The 3,078-nt window shown below is 44.0% G+C and overlaps 1 pseudogene across 1 annotated transcript; it reads left to right on the plus strand.

Annotated features, from left to right (window-relative positions):
- Window positions 1-1,652: 1,652 nt before the first annotated feature.
- LOC308091602 (E3 ubiquitin-protein ligase TRIM35-like) lies at window positions 1,653-3,078 on the plus strand (annotated as a pseudogene). The gene has a single exon. The product of its transcript is annotated as an E3 ubiquitin-protein ligase TRIM35-like (transcript).

The following is a 3,078-nucleotide window of genomic DNA, read 5'->3' on the forward strand; positions in this document are numbered from 1 at the left end:
GATGCTGAACTAGACCACAGGCTGGTTGTTTTGTGGTCTGTTTAATCACTGAAAGATGGTTATGGTTCCCACTCTGTTATGATGTTGTTACGAGCTAGACTTTAATACTCAGCCACAGTTCAACAATAATTACACTATGATAGATAAACAGGTGTTTTGGCCTGTGCTCTGAGACTGTACTCCATTAATATTTCACCTTCTATATACTTCCCTGACCGGGGTCACCCAGGGGCTTATACTTCGTACCCTTACAACACTTTTCCCCCTACACCAAATGTCTTATAGCTGAAAATAGCTGATCTATGACCTTGTAGCTCTTTTTTCTTCTCATTTTCATGTCGTGGTGGGGGACCCTGATTTTCAACAAGTTTTACAAATAGTTGATCATCAATCGACTACTTCTGTTATTCGACTTTGTCATATGAGAACTTATTAGTCTACACCGTAGTGGAGACTATTCTTTCTGGGGTCCAAGCAAAACAAAAAAAACACAATGCAATTCATACAATGCAGTATAGCATGGTCAATGTTAGTGAAATAAACACTTGAGAAAATCATTTACATAAAAAGAATGTCTGTCTGAAAATACCAATACAAATGTCTGTCTGAAAATACCAATAATAATAACAACCTAATCTAATCTAATTTCCTTTCTGATTATCGCTTCCATAAGTTTATTTTTGAAACCCCATTTATTTCTAGTTAGAGTCAAATATGGGAGGAGCATATTCCAGTTTTAAGCGTTTAAACTGATTTGGATGCTTTATTAACACATTTTGCTGGGGACCTACTGGAATGCCTTCAAGGACCCCTGGGAGTCCCCAAACCACATCTTCTAGTGGTGTATTTGAAGCAGTCATTATATTATAGGACTATCCATTGAGTACTAATGCTCTTATAAGGCAAGAAACCAACAGCATTTATTTCTGCCTGGGAGCAACAGTACAACCAGTTATCTACAAGAAAATGAACTTTGATTCATTGTCGTGTGTGTGTGTGTGTGTGTGTGTGTGTGTGTGTGTGTGTGTGTGTGTGTGTGTGTGTGTGTGTGTGTGTGTGTGTGTGTGTGTGTGTGTGTGTGTGTGTGTGTGTGTGTGTGTGTGTGTGTGTGTGTGTGTGTGTGTGTGTGTGTGTGTGTGTGTGTGTGTGTGTGTGTGTGTGTGTGTGCGCGTGTGTGCGTGTGCGCGTGTGTGTGTGTTTCCTGTTATCAGAAGAGAATGAATCAAAGTCCATTTCCTTGCATAGTCGTTCACCCATTTTGTGAGACTGAGATCCACTCGTCAGTCAGAGACTGCGTCTGCGACACGAAAAAAAAACAAACCAAGAGGCAAATATAAATCAATAAATAGATCAATTAATAGACGGACGGATCATTTGAACAACCTGGCAGACCGACAGACTGTTATCTGATACAATTTCCACTGAGGTAAGAAAAGGAAGATTATTAAAAAGTGCTAAAACTATTAATGTTACTATGAATACTGCTACCACTAGTAAAAACACTACTACGACTACTACTACTATAACAACTACTATAACTACTACTAGTATTGATACTCATAATGTTATTGTCGTTGTTTTGTCTTCCAGTATTCCTCTGGTGTAACAGCCTCAGAGAACATTCCAGACCAGGTGTGTGACCGGCAGACAAAATGGCTTCCCGTTTGACTGTGCAGAAAGAGGAGCTGACCTGTCCCGTGTGTCATGACATATTTAAACATCCAGTTGTGCTGTCCTGTGGCCACAGCTTCTGCAAAGACTGTCTGCAGGAATGGTGGACGGAAAGACCAACAAAAGAATGTCCTGTATGTCAGAAAAGATCCTCCAAGGACTTTCCTCTTACAAACTTTGTGCTGAAGAACTTATGTGAGAACCTCTTGGAGGAGAAAGGCCGGAGCTCCTCGTCGGTGAGCAATGAGGTCCTCTGCACCGCACACGGTGAGAAGCTCAAGCTCTTCTGTCTGGATGACCAACAGCCGGTGTGTGTCGTGTGTCGCGATTCAAAAAAAACACGCCGGTCACAAGTTCTTACCCGTGGACGAAGCGTCGGGACTTTGCAAGGAGAAGGTTCAGGAATCACTGAAACCTTTAAAGGAGAAACTGAAGGTCTTTGATGGAGTTAAAACAGATTACGACAAAATAGAAAATCACATCAAGGTTCAGGCCAGGAACACAGAGACTCAGATTAAGGAACAGTTTCGGTATCTTCGTCGGTTCCTACAGGAGGAAGAGGAGGCCAGGATCGCCGCTCTGCGGGAGGAAGAGACTCAGAAGAGTCAGGAGATGAAGGAGAGGATTGAGGGTCTGAGCAGAGAAATGGAAACCCTCTCCAATGCAATCCAAGCTGCTGAGGACCAGCTGAGAGCCGACGACCACGTCTCATTCCTGCAGAACTACAAGACCACGATGGAGGGAGTCCAGCTCACCCTGCAGGACCCACCACCGGTCTCAGGAGCGCTGATAGACGAGGCCAAACACCTGAAGAACCTGACCTTCAGAGTCTGGGACAAGATGAAGGACATTGTCTCCTACACTCCTGTCATCCTGGACCCCAACACTGCTCATCCATGGCTCATGCTGTCTGATGATCTGACCAGTGTGAGATGTGTAGAAGAAAAACAGCAGCTTCCTGACAACCCAGAGAGATTTGACTTGTTGGAGCGTGTCCTGGGTTCTGAGGGCTTTAACTCAGGGTCTCACAGCTGGGATGTTGAGGTTGGAGACAATGAAATCTGGGAAGTAGGTGTGTGTGTGGAGTCTTACCAGAGGAAGGGAGAGACAGGGAGTGGAGAATGGTATATACAGTGCATTGGGGTTGACTACACAGCAGAATCCTCATCAGGGGTTAAGTGTACTGTTCTCTCAGTGAATCAGAAACCCCGGAGGATCAGAGTCCAGCTGGACTGGGACAGAGGACAGCTGTCCTTCTCTGATCCTGATTCTAACACACACCTACACACCTTCACACACACTTTCACTGAGAGACTGTATCCATTCATTTATAATTATGATTTTTCTGGTCTGTCTCTGAAGATGTTACCAGGGAAGATCTGTGTCACTCTGGAAAACCACAGTTAG

Source organism: Gymnoscopelus braueri (assembly GCF_963280865.1).
Source record: "Gymnoscopelus braueri genome assembly, chromosome: 9".
Lineage (NCBI taxonomy): Eukaryota > Metazoa > Chordata > Actinopteri > Myctophiformes > Myctophidae > Gymnoscopelus > Gymnoscopelus braueri.